Source organism: Triticum urartu, chromosome 7A (genome assembly GCF_056163025.1).
Source record: "Triticum urartu cultivar PI428250 chromosome 7A, HENAU_Tu73, whole genome shotgun sequence".
Classification (NCBI taxonomy): domain Eukaryota; kingdom Viridiplantae; phylum Streptophyta; class Magnoliopsida; order Poales; family Poaceae; genus Triticum; species Triticum urartu.
In genome coordinates this window covers 493,029,872-493,043,553 of record NC_141879.1, presented here as the reverse complement: position 1 = coordinate 493,043,553, position 13,682 = coordinate 493,029,872, and the positions used below count along the sequence as shown (strand labels likewise).

General features: G+C 48.3%; 1 long non-coding RNA gene across 1 annotated transcript; it reads left to right on the top strand.

Moving 5' to 3' along the window:
* The first annotated feature begins 8,757 nt into the window (after positions 1-8,757).
* On the top strand, positions 8,758-13,145 carry LOC125525169 (uncharacterized). The gene is made up of 4 exons (XR_007291171.2): positions 8,758-10,067; positions 10,185-10,662; positions 12,417-12,498; positions 12,734-13,145. It is a non-coding gene; the product is annotated as an uncharacterized LOC125525169 (long non-coding RNA).
* Positions 13,146-13,682: the final 537 nt, after the last annotated feature.

Below are 13,682 nucleotides of genomic sequence, written 5' to 3'. Positions count from 1 at the left end.
CACTTTGTCCAGAGGCTGTGCTCCAAAATGATATTGAGTCCCTGATGACTCGATTAAATGAAATCCCCGACCGAGTGCAGGAGTGGAAGAAGTCTGCTGCTCGGTATGGTGCTGACATGGCTCTGTCTTTGGTTCGTGTCCACTGCAAGGAGGTGTGACAGGACAAACTGGCAGCAATCAAGGTCGCCAACACCCAGAAGCATGACTTCCGAACCTTTATGGAGACTTTCATCGCTGCACCCACTCGGATAGCCGACGGCGTCGACCTGGATGAGTTCGTCGAGCCTGCCAGCCCTCCTCCCGCGGAGTGAACAAACTCTTATGTCCCACCTTAAATTTGCCTCGGAATGCCGAGTGGTTTCTATAACCATTAAACTTTTTTGGGCTGCATGCCCGAGTACTTTGGTCTGTGATCTGGAACCTTTGGAATTTACCTGAACTTGGTTTACCGTTGAATGTCTTTATGAATCTCCTGCTGAGTGAACCCATTCTTCATCCGAGACAACTTTTGCATTCGCAGCGCAGCTCCGAAGGAGAGGGAAGCAGTCGACCCATGTCTTGTATTTGTGGCGAAGCTCCCCAGGGGAAGGCGGCGGTCGACCCACACCCTGTTACTGTAGAGTGGGACAGAGCGCACATTGTATTTATGGCGAAGCTCCCCACGAGAAGGTGGCAGTCGACCTGCCCCTCGTCGTCCTTGAGGAATGAGATGTATTTCGTACTTAGGCGAGTTCTGGACTGCAGCTAAGCCCCCGAGTGGGAGGATTGCTCTCCACTCGGTAGGATTTTTTCAAACTTAGGCGAGTGTCGGACTACAGCTAAGTCTCTAAGTGAGAGAACTTAGGCGAGTACTGGACTGCAGCTAAGCCCCCGAGTGGGACGATTGCTCTCCACTCGGTAGGATTTTTTCAAACTTAGGCGAGTACCGGACTGCAGCTAAGTCTCTAGTGAGAGAACTTAGGCGAGTACTGGACTGCAGCTAAGCCCCCGAGTGGGAGGATTGCTCTCCACTCGGTAGGATTTTTTCAAACTTAGGCGAGTGCCGGACTGCAGCTAAGTCTCTAGTGAGAGAACTTAGGCGAGTACTGGACTGCAGCTAAGCCCCCGAGTGGGAGGATTGCTCTCCACTCGATAGGATTTTTTCAAACTTAGGCGAGTGCCGGACTGCCGCTAAGTCTCCAGTGAGAGAACTTAGGCGAGTACTGGACTGCAGCTAAGCCCCCGAGTAGGAGGATTGCTCTCCACTCGGTAGGATTTTTTCAAACTTAGGTGAGTGCCGGACTGCAGCTAAGTCTCCAAGTGAGAGAACTTAGGCGAGTCCTGGACTGCAGCTAAGCCTCCGAGTGGGAGGATTGCTCTCCACTCGGCAGGATTTTTTCAAACTTAGGCGAAACGGATTCGCAGCTAAGCCCCCGAGTGGGAGGCTGGCTCGCCACTCGGTAGGAAACTCTTTTTACAAACTTAGGCGAATCGGATTCGCAGCTAAGCCACCCACTGGGGGATTTCTTACGCAAACAAAAACAATAATAATCACTGGGAAAATTATAACGCTCTTGTCTTTGATAAATAAACTACATGAGTTTTTCTTATTACATCTCATCCGAGTGAGAATTTAAGTATAAAAGGGGCGGAGTAGCTCCGCATTCCAGGCTCGTGGCTCATCAATCTGAAGATCGACATTGTAGAGGTGGTATGCCCCATTGTGGAGGACTCTGGTGACTATGAAGGGGCCTTCCCAAGTAGGAGCGAGCTTGTGTGGTTTCTGCTGATCCACTCGGAGGACTAAGTCTCCTTCTTGGAAGACTCGGCTCTTCACTTTTTGGCATGAAATTGACGCAAGTCTTGCTGATAGATGGTCGATCGAATCAAGGCCATTTCTCTTTATTCTTCTAGGAGGTCGACTGCGTCCTGCCGGGCTTGTTCTGCTTCATCTTCTGAGTAGAGCTCGACTCTGGGAGCGTTGTGAAGCAGGTCACTCGGTAAGACTGCCTCGGCTCCATAGACCAGAAAGAATGGGGTTCTTCCGGTCGATCGATTCGGGGTTGTCCTCAATCCCCAAAGGACTGATGGAAGCTCGTCGACCCATGCGCCTGCTGCGTGCTTGAGATCACGCATCAATCGAGGTTTCAGTCCTTTGAGAATTAGGCCGTTTGCCCTTTCTGCTTGCCCATTCAACTGGGGGTGAGCGACCAAAGCATAGTCGACCCGAGTGCCCTGAGAGGCGCAAAAGGCCCTGAATTTGTCGGAATCGAAGTTTGACCCATTGTCGGTGATGATGCTGTGTGGAACTCCATATCTGAATATCAACTCTCTGATGAAACTGATAGTGGTGCAAGCATCAAGATTCTTGATAGGCTTGGCTTCAATCCATTTGGTGAACTTGTCGGCTGCTACCAGCACATGAGTGAAGTCGCTCCTGCCTGTTCTTAGTGGTCCAACCATGTCCAGCCCCCAAACAGCGAAAGGCCAGACGAGTGGATGGTTTTCAGGGCTGACGCGGGCTTGTGCGGCATATTGGAGTAATACTGACATCCTTCACATTTGTCGACTATCTCTTTTGCCATCTCATTGGCTCTTGGCCAGTAGAACCCAGCTCGGTATGCTTTAGCCACAATGGTCCGAGAGGACGCATGATGACCACATGTCCCCAAGTGGATATCGTTAAGGATCATCTGACCTTCTTCTAGTGTAATACACTTCTGGCCGACCCCTGTCGCGCTTTCTCTATATAACTGTCCCTTTATGACTGTAAAGGCCTTGGATCGACGGACGATCTGTCGAGCCTCTTCTTCGTCTTCTGGGAGTTCTTTCCTTAGGTTATACGCGATGTACGGTTCTGTCCAGACGGGAGTGATAACCAAGACTTCCATGATCAGGTCGACCATAGCCGGAACTTCAACTTCAGTCGGATCCGTGGCGCTTTTTGGTTGCGGGGCCTCTTCAGTGAAGGGATCCTCCTGGACTGATGGTGTGTGGATGTGTTCCAAAAACACATTGCTGGGAATGGCTTCTCTTTTGGAACCTATTTTTGCCAGATCATCAGCTGCTTGATTTTTCAGTCGGGGTATGTGATGAAGCTCTAACCCCTCGAATTTCTTCTCCAGCTTTCTCACTGCATTGCAATAACCAGTCATGGCTGGACTTCTGACGTCCCATTCCTTCATCACTTGATTGACCACCAAATCTGAGTCGCCATAGACCATGAGGCGATGGACGCCGAGTGAAATGGCCATGCGCAACCCATATAAAAGTGCTTCGTATTCTGCCTCGTTGTTAGAGGAATCAAAGTGGATTTGAAGAACATATCTGAGTTTATCTCCTCTGAGGGAGACCAACACCACTCCGACGCCGGAACCATTTAGCATCTTGGAACCGTCAAAGAACATGGTCCAATGCTCCGAGTGAACCTGAGTCGGCAGTTGCTGTTCAATCCACTCGGCGACGAAATCCGCGATTGCCTGGGACTTGATAGCTTTATTTGCCTCAAACTTGATATCTAGAGGAAGGAGTTCAATCGCCCATTTTGCCACTCGACCAGTTGCGTCCCTGTTATGCAAGATCTCTGACAACGGAGCGTCACTGACGACTGTAATGGAGTGATCAGAGAAATAGTGGGAAACTTTCTTTGTGGTCATATAAATTCCATATACGAGTTTCTGATAATGAGGATATCTTTGCTTCGATGAGGTCAAGACTTCAGAAATATAATACACTGGGCGTTGAACTTTGAAGGTTTTCCCTTCTTCTTCCCGCTCGACCGTAAGTACCGTACTGACGACTTGTCCTGTGGCTGCAATATAAAGCAGCAAAGGCTCCTTGCTGATTGGGGCAGCAAGCACCGGCTGGGTGGAGAGCAGAGCTTTGAGCTCTGCGAACGCTACGTCAGCTTCAGGAGTCCACTCGAACTTGTCAGACTTCTTCATCAATCGGTAAAGAGGCAATGCCTTTTCACCGAGACGAGATATGAATCGACTTAGGGCGGCCAAGCAACCAGTAAGCTTCTGAACATCGTGCACTCGCACAGGACTTTTCGTTCGGAGTATAGTACCGACTTTTTCTGGATTGGCGTCGATTCCCCGTTCGGAAACGAGAAAACCAAGTAACTTTCCACCAGGAACCTCGAATGTGCATTTTGATGGATTAAGCTTGATATCAAACCTTCTGAGATTGGTAAAGGTTTCAGCAAGGTCAGTCAGCAGGTCGGAACCCTTCCGTGACTTGACCACAATATCATCCATGTACGCCTCCACATTCCGACTGATTTGGGTGAGCAAACACTTCTGAATCATCCTCATGAATGTGGCTCCGGCATTCTTGAGGCCGAATGGCATGGTAACATAACAAAAGCACCCGAATGGAGTGATGAAAGTTGTTTTGATCTCGTCAGGCCCATACAGACGGATCTGATGGTACCCGGAATAGGCGTCTAAAAAAGACAGTCGCTCACATCCCGCAGTCGAGTCGACTATCTGGTCGATGCGGGGGAGAGGAAAATGATCTTTCGGGCAGGCCCGATTGATATGTTTAAAGTCAATGCACATGCGAAGTGACTTGTCCTTCTTGGGGACCATGACAACATTGGCGAGGGGACCATGACAACATTGGCGAGCCACTCGGAGTGGTAGATTTCTCGGATGAACTCCGCTGCTAAGAGCCGGCCACCTCTTCACCAATGGCCTTTCTCTTCTGGACGGCGGACCGTCGAAGATGTTCCTTGACAGGTTTTACTTTTGAGTCGACTCTTAGGCGGTGCTCAGCCAGCTCCCTGGGAACACCCGGCATGTCAGAGGGCTTCCATGCGAAAATGTCCCAGTTCTCACGGAGGAACTGGATGAGCGCTTCTTCCTATTTGGAGTTGAGTGTTGTCGAGATATGAGTTGGAGCAGCACTGGGGTCGGTCGGGTGGATGTGAGCTGTCTTCGTATCGCCAGTCGACTGAAAAGCTGACTCCGTAGCGAGCTTCTTGGCTCGCAACAAATCACTCGGGTCTACAGTCTTCTGGTATTCCTGCAACTCCACCACTGCCATCTGAGCATCGGTGATCTTCGAACCTTTCTGAAAACATTCTTCCGCTTTCTTCCGATTGCCCGTAATAGTGATCACATCTTTGGGGCCAAGCATCTTCAATTTGAGATACACATAACACGGTCGGGCCATGAAGCGTGCATAAGCCGGCCTGCCCAAAATAGTGTGGTAGGCACTCTGGAAGTCTACAACTTCAAATGTCAACTTCTCTTTGCGGTAATTCTTGGAATCACCGAAAACCACATCAAGAGCAATCTGGCCGAGTAATTCAGTCTTCTTCCCAGGAATGACTCCATAGAAACTCATGTTGCTGGCACTGAGTCTGGACATCGGAATGCCCATCCCTTTCAACGTCTCAGCATACAATATGTTCAAACCACTGCCACCATCCATCAAGACTTTGGTCAGTCGAGTGCCTTCAACCACTGGGTCGACCACCAGAGCTTGCCTCCCAGGGGTGGCAATATGCGTTGGGTGATCGGACTGGTCGAACGTGATGGCAGTCTGGGACCATTTCAAATAACTTGGTGTCGCCGGAGCAGCCATATTCACCTCTCGGTTGATGACTTTCAGTCGACTTTTGCTCTCAACATTAGCAAAAATCATCAGGGTGGAATTGACTTGAGGGTATCCGTCGTCACTGTCCTCTTTGTCCTCGACCTTGTCCGACTCCATTTCCTTATCTTTGGGCTGCTTGCCCTGAAACTGCTGGATCAAGAGTCGACACTGTCGAGTGGTATGTTTCGGGTAAATGAAATTACCCTCTTCATCTTTCTTTGTGTGGACGAGACATGGCAAGTCCAACACATCATTTCCTTCCTGGTCTTTAACCTTTTGGGGGTTCCAAGGCCCTTTAGGTTTCCCTTTAAACTTTCCTTGGGTTAAAGCCAAGGCTTCCCCGGGAGCCGCTGGCTCGGCTTTCCGCTTCTGTTTCCGATTGGAATTACCTCCGGTTTCTTGGGCGACTGACTTGAGCTTGCCACTCCTGAGTCGATCCTCATCTTCACCATTAGCGTACTTGGTGGCAATCTCCATCATCCGATTTAGGGACATATCCCCGGTTCGACCGAATTTCAAATTCAGTTCTCTGTACTTGACACCTTCCTTGAAGGCACAAACTGCTTGGTGGTCAGGCACATTCTCCATCGAGTGGTGTAACGTGATCCACCTCTGGATGTAATCCCTCAAAGTTTCATTCGGCTTCTGCACGCAAGACCGCAGTTCCGTCAGCCCTGCCGGTCGCTTGCATGTGCCTTCAAATGTGGTGACAAACACTCGGGAGAGATCTTCCCAAGTGTAAATGCTGCTAGGTGCTAACTGGTTCAACCACGCTCTGGCCGAACCCTCCAACATGAGAGGCAGGTGCTTCATGGCCACTTCATCATTGCCGCCGCCAATCTGGACGGCCACTCGGTAGTCCTCAAGCCAAGTATCGGGCTTGGACTCGCCAGTGAACTTACTGACTCCAGTCGCCAACGTGAAGTTGGGAGGAATCACAGCGGCCCTGATGGCTCTACTAAAGCACTCTGGCCCCGAAACATGTACTCTGCTGCTGGTAGGTGCATCTCTGTCGTGACCTTCTCGGTGAGCCCTGTTCCTGTCGACCAAACCCTGGACGAGAATGGATCTCGCGTCAAAGCCTGGCCCTCTGGGGTCGACTGGAATCCTTCGCCCACCACTATGAGGGCGCCTGTCATCCTGCTGGCGAGGCACATACAACCCGCTCCTTGGGGGAGGCGTGGGCACTCGACGTCGACCGTCACGATCGACTCGGTGATCATACTACTCATGGTTCCCATACTGGTCACACCGGTCTCCACGTCCCTCATGCCTCGGGGGCGATCTCGGGCTGTGAGCCGACTGGACTGTGTCCGCGGCAACGGACCTGCTGTGAATCCTGTTCCGCGACTGAGAAACAGCGGAACTCTAATCTCCTGCTGCCCGGAGTAATGCTCTGATCTGCAGCAAGCCTCTGCCAGCCTCCGACTGGGAAGGCTGAATCGACTCCGCTATACGGGCCGCAGCTGCTAAATTCTGAATTGGAGTTCGATATACCTGCGGGGGCGGGAAGAGCTGACGTCGACTGGATTCGGGAACCCGTTGTCGCGCACGCTCGTCGAGTGCTCACTGGAGGTTCTCCAGTCGAGTGCGCTCGGCCAAGTTTATCAGGCGCGCGCCCTCCAAGGCGCGAGCCTCGGGGGTTTCTCCAACGATAGGAGTGTGCAGTGCATCCATGTTCCGGCGGCGAAGTTCTTCTCTCCGCAGCGACGTGAGAGGCTCGGGAAGATACTCCTCATGGAGACGCGACGGGTCGCCTCCACCCGCGCCTCCGTCGGTGCGGGGAAAACCGGGAGGACTGGGTGGTCCATCGACCATCAGAACCTCCGCCGCTGGATCGCTGCTGTCGCACTTGGATGCGGTCTCTGTGGAGCCAGTCGACAGGTCGAACAGGCCATAGAGGGATTCGTCGGGCACGATCGCCGCGACTTGAGGGGTGGCCGACTGACGTGCCACCGCGTGCCTCACCCACCGCCGAAGTCTCCACCGACCGGAGCGCTTGCGCCGGCGGGAAACAGGGAGGGAGGACAACACAGGAGCCGACCGGTAGGGGGTCGACGGTTGCCGCAGGAGAACGCCGCGGACGCACGCGCTAAAGTGCGTTGCACCGCGAGCAGGAAGTGCGTCCACGTCGAGCGGAGCCTCCTGGAGCCAAGCAGAGTCGTCGACGATGAACGTGAGCGCGCCGAGACGGATCTCGCGGCCCTCCACCGAAACTCCGCCGAAAACCATGATGATTCGGGTCGGAAAAGGTCGCAACTCCTCCAACAAACGCTAAAACACCTGCCCCATGGTGGGCGCCAACTGTCGTGGTTCTAAGTCTGACAGTAGTGTAGGGGGGTAAGTATGAAGAGGCAAGATCTTAGCTATGGAGAAGTTGTAAGCACGCGAGGTTTACGAGTTCAGGCCCTTCTCGAAGGAAGTAATAGTCCTACGTCTCGAAGCCCGAAGGCGGTCGACTGGATTATGTGAGTATGAGTTACAGAGGTGCGAACCCTTGTCTCGGAGGAGGGGGGTGGCTTATATAGAGTGTGCCAGGACCCCGACCAGCCTATGTTACAAAGGGTTCAATGTACATTAAGGCGGGGCGTTACTGGTAACGCTAGTAATAAAGTGCTATGATGACCATAAAAGCTATTTAATGACCGACCGTTAGCGTGCGGAGTGACTTTAGGTCTCCTGGCCGTCGAGTGGTTGGATCTTGGTCGAGTGATTGGTTCCTGGTCGAGTGTCTTCGAGTCTGTCGAGTGGAACACCTTCAAGTCGATTGAAATGTGATTTCTTTTAGAGATGTCCTTGGGTAGGGCAGTTAGGACAGATCCATGACCCTACCCTAGATACATAGCTTCATCAGCGTGCCTGCTCCCGGGCGCGCCCCCATCCTCATGGGCTCCTTGTGGCTCCCCTGACCGACTTCTTTCCCATATATATATATATCCATATTTAAAAACAATAATGAGGCTAGCCAACTCATCTCTAGAAGGCTCCCCCGATTGAGGCTTCATCGGCTGTCCGAACTGCCTTTCTGACGTGTTTAAGCCGTTGGATCTTCACTTACAGTTAAATTATTTTTACTTCACAGTTTATTTTTCTGTCCAATGACTGGTGGACTCGTCTCGTGTCTGTATTGACTGGGTAAGCGGCGCCGAGTGAGAGAGAATTTGTCCCATCCGCGCGCCGCGCCCGCACCCAACGCAACACAATCCCCTCGCCCCGCACGCCGTGGACACTTCGGTCCCCTCATCCCGCACGAACCCTAGGAGAGAGATAGGAAGATGAGAGGGAGAGAAAGGGGAGAGGAGAGGAGAGGGAGGTCCGGCAGCGGACGGGAGAGGGTGACCGGCCGGCGTCGGCCTACACCGGCGAGGCGTCGGCCTGCGCCCCTCCTCGCGCACGAACCCTAGCTGAGAGACAAAATGAGGGGGAGAGAGAGAAGGAGGGAGAAAGAGAGAGGAAAGAGGAAAGGGAGGTGCGGCAGCTGAAATGAGAGAGGGTCATCGGCCGGTGCCACAAAGGACGGGCCCAACCTGGACGCGACTTGGAGGTTGGCGGCGGCTCGATCCACTCCTGGATCGGGAGCTGCGACGAGGCTGGGGCTCGGGCGCGTTGTACGGGAGGCTGCACTCCGCCTCTTCCTCATGGTGCGGCGGACGACGGCTCTTGCGGTCGTGCGGCTGACGGCGGCCTTGGTTTGCTGCTTCGTTAGCTCTTCTTCTTCACTTCCTTAATTCCCAGGACAACCATTTTGTTGCTTCCTGTACAAATAGAGTGTGTTAGACTTTCTCTTTGTTTGTCTCATCCCCTTCTTAAGTGACTGGTTCCTGCACGGTTATTGGCTTCTCCAATGGATCATGTAGGTAGAAACTAAAAAGAACTGGATAATTTCTTTTTCCCTTCTTTTAATTTCAATAGGATTCCCGAGTTCAGAATTGACAATTCATATCAGTATTCGGTACAGAGCAGATCAATTGATTTTCATAAAAACGCATATTAGAATTATCATTGGATTGGTTTTCAAGTGCCTTTATTAGACATATAGTGCAGAGGGAGTAAATTAGTTTCACAGAATGTTTCCTTGGATTTTAGTTGCACTTCATTCTGTTGTTTCGGTCTTTGTACATTCAGATGCTTTTTAATTCAAAAGGAAACAACTCACAGAGGTTATGTACGGGAGGCTACACTCTGCCTCTTCCTCGTGGTGCGGCGGATGGCGGCTCTTGCGGTCGTGTGCTGACGACGGCCTCAGCGGGTGGGCGGCCAGTGGCGGTGCCAGGGGTTAGCTGTGTAGGCAACTGACTACACAACATTTTGGCATGCATTAGTAGACATCAAGCAAAAACCAGTTTTCACACAAGCATAAGTATTTGACATCACAACTTTAAATTGACATCACAACGTTGAACTCTTGGCTTCGCCACTGTGGGCGACTACACTTGCAGCTGGCGCCCTACCCATGGATTCCGGCATTAGCTCGAAACGCTCAGGTGGGCAATTAGAAACCCTTCTATTTATATATTTTAGGACAGCTAATGGATAAATCTCGATTTGAATTGTTAGTTGCAAATTTGTTCTTTTGCTCATGATGTGATTTCTTTTGCTAGGACAAATTAGGTCTCGGCCAATGGTGGAGAAGACGGAGTACAGGGATGAGCCGCTCGAGCACTGTTTGATGGGATGTTCGCGCGCAAGATGCAGAAGTTCGCCAGAAGGAAGAAGAGCTGGGCGTCGAGGAGGAGAAGAAGGTGGTATGCGAGGTGCTTGCAGGCCCAGCAGCAGGAGGCCGTCCTTGAGGTGCTCCTGTGGATGGTCCATTCCGGCGCTGGGCCTACGTGTTCAATGCTGCCCTCACCATCCCCTTCTTCCATTGGCTCATCGGCCCGTCAGAGTTCAGAGATCTAATACTCCGCACTGCCTCCCGTCCATTTTCAGATATATATATATATATATATATATATATATATATATATATATATAGGTTTATCATCACCCCATAGATCATGTGTTGTTGATTGACCAGGTTATTGAGGTGGAGGTCAACGGGGTGAGGCAGAGAAGTGGAGTGCTCATAAAGAAACGAAGGTATGTATGAATATGATGGATGCTTCCATTGCCAACTAATGAAATGCATGTCTCATGCACGCGCGGCTGCTGCCTGGACTCGTCGCTGCCGCCGCCTCCAGTCGCTTCTGCCTAGGCATCCCGTCGCTAGCAAGTTAATTTTGTTCCGGTCCCAGCTGTCCTCTTATCCTCCGTGCTTGATTGCTACAGGTTCTTGTTGTGTGTGTGCTTGCTGACTTAGTGTTGTGTGTGTCCGGGCACCCATTGTATTTTTTTGCTGGCTTGCCGTTGCGTGCATGATTGTTGTGGCTGGCTTGGTGGTAGCATCATACATACTTGGTCGTAGCGCTCTCTTGCTAGCTACAAGTTCTTGTTGTGTGTTTGGTTACTACTGGCTTAGTTACGTGTATGTGTCTGGGCACCTGTTGTGTTATTTTGCTGGCTTGCTGCTGCGTGCATGATTGTTGTGACTAGGCTCTGGTTGTTCGGTGTTGGGCTGTTGATGGCATCCGACCTGCTTCAAAAAAAGGAAAGAAAGCAAGCATTTGTTTATAGAACAAATATATTGAAAAAAATTCCATGGAAAGCGTGCATATTTAGCAAGGAAAAGGAGTCTAGAGAGCCTTAGATTCTTGTTATGTGTTGATTTGCAAAATTTCTGCAGCTATATATTTGCTCAATCCAAAAGACATATTTTACTCAACCTTCAGTATAATGTATTTCTAATTGTTCATAACTCCTGAAATTTTTGTTATGATTTTGCAAGATTTTGAAATTATTGTATTTCAAAATTGTTATACTGATTCCTCGATGCTCTGTTCATGGCTTTGTTCTTATTTTATCCTTCTCTCTTTGCTTTTTTTCTTTCCTACAAGAAGATGCCGAGTCACGTAATATGTTCAAAGAAGAGATAACCTGCATTTTATGAATGCTTTCTTCTTTCTTCATTGTTGCTTAAAGTTAGTGAATTCAGTTAAGTTGTATTGAGCAGCTTCATACGCATGGTTTCTCCATCTACACATCTTACTCAGTCATGAGGCCATTAAGGTCTTTTGCCTTCTATAAAAAGGGAGATGCCATTTAGACCTTACTCTGTCCAACTTGATCTTTAACTTTTTTTAGGAAAGGCCATCATGGCTAGCTTTATTGAATTAAAACACGCTTACATCATCCAACTTGATCTTTAACTTGCTACTACTGTTTCTAAGCATTTTCCCAAGCATTGTTTTATTTTCTTATGAGAATGAGCTCACCTTATTCAGTGGGTGTGCCAAGTAAAAAAAATTAGAAACTGAGCAATTAGTTCCACTCTTAAATTTTGTACAGCAGTCCAAATTGTCCAATAAATCATTTGTTAGCAGGGTCAAATTATAGAAGTTGAATCAGTTGTTCCAAATTACCCAGCGAGACTTATTCCATTTGTTTATCCTTTTGGCCTTTTAATCAAGAACAACGTTCAGAGCTTACATGGTTGTCGAAATTTAGTTCTGTAAAAGAGGAATATTGATATCATGCAATGATCAGTGCAGGTTAGGATAGTTATGGAGTTCTTCCTCAGTTTTCACTGAGCAAAGATTGAATCTATGTGATTTGTTCTAATACCAAGTAAATCTTGGTATGCATTTGTTACACATGTTTTGGTCCTCGATAACATTATTAACCCATAATGTAAATAAATCTGATGTATGATGATTTTCAGTGAGATATCCTTTTATCTCCAGGCATTTCTTTCATATAGTGGATATACAAAATAAACTGTATGATCTGGACTGTAGGAGCAACTGTTGCTATTGGGACTGGTGCTTGTGCAGTTGTTGCAGCTGTTCTTGAGGGCCGAGCTGAACATATTTGAAAAAGGTTTGTGCTTTATCTTTTTTTCTTTTGATGACAAAATAACCTCTCGTTTCGAAATATTTAGTGCGTCGTCATGGCCTTTCTTAAGGGTGTTCAGGCATTTTTTTCTCCTTCTATAAATTAGTGGTCTTTTATTCGTGTTGCAAGCCCCAATATGGCATCTCGCCATTCCCCACGATCCACATGTTAACTATGGATTTATTTAATGATAATATGATATCAACTGGATTTTCTTCAGGATATTCTGACACCTAATAAGGATCAAGAAAACAACAGAGATGCTAAGAGGCAACCTTTTGGGGTTAAGGATATAAACAACGACAGGGCTTATGAGACCGAAGAGAGCTCAAGTGGTGTCTTGATTCTTGAAGGCCTGCACTTTCCTGGTGGAGTAGCAACAAAATAATTCAGAGGCTTTAAAGCTAATGCACTTCACGTAGTTAGGATCAATTCTTTGTTTCGGTTTGAAATACTCCCCAGTTCCTCCTATTTGATTGATTCATCTGATGGACATTTTGTCAGGCAAATATTAGGCAAAGGATATGTACCTTTTTTTAATATAGAAGGGTCTAATTCTTATCGTGCGTACTTGCTCAAATAAAAGATTATTGAAAATATGTATATTTTCAACCCGATGTGGTTTTGAATTAGACTCCACGCTACCAAAGTAAAATGTGCATGTACATCTTATTGTAGACAACAAACCTATATTTCTAATTGAAGGGGATTAAATTTGTTACCGATTTTTATCGAGAGAGACAACATTTCAAAACACTTCTATCTTCATTTTTCATACCAATGAATATTTTTTTTGTTTCAACTTTCACTCTATGCTATTAAAATAAATCAACTATTTTAAGATAAACCGACTATATTATATCTTTTTTTCTTAGGTTTCTTATCTTTTCCCCTCTTTTTTTCCAAAAAATATATGCATGCCTAAGTTTTTCATCATGATAACCATGTTTTCAAACTTGCTAAAAAAATACAACTATGCCAACTTTGCTTTCTCATCATAGTGCATGTTTTCAAACTTGCTAAAAAAATACAGCCAAGCCAGCTTTACTCTCTCATCATCCCAAGAAATATATGCATGCACAATTTTTTTATCATGATAACCATCATTTCAAACTTGCTAAAAAAATATAACCATGCCAACTTTACTACCTCATCATAGTGGCCATTTT